We start from the raw sequence: 306 nt of genomic DNA, 5'->3' as shown, positions 1-306 counted from the left end.
TTTGGCAAGACCCAAAAGACCTGGATATTTTATGAACTGCATGAACTACAAAGAGCTTTGCGTTTGCCTGGTAACTTTTGGAACACGAAGGAGGGAGCTGCAAGTAAAGCTCACAGATTTGGTTTTCTCTGATGGTTTCATTAATGATTTATTATCAGAGGGTGTGTGTGCGTGTCAAGTGGACCCAGTACATGGGTTCTCAGGCAGAGGGGAGTACCCTGTCCTTATATACAATCTATATTGTATATAGTCTAGATTATATATGTATACTGTATTGATTATATAGATCCCTATATATTACAAAGA

This window comes from Acanthisitta chloris, unplaced genomic scaffold (assembly GCF_000695815.1).
Source record: "Acanthisitta chloris isolate BGI_N310 unplaced genomic scaffold, ASM69581v1 scaffold38712, whole genome shotgun sequence".
In the NCBI taxonomy this organism is placed as follows: domain Eukaryota; kingdom Metazoa; phylum Chordata; class Aves; order Passeriformes; family Acanthisittidae; genus Acanthisitta; species Acanthisitta chloris.
This window is presented reverse-complemented; position numbering follows the sequence as displayed.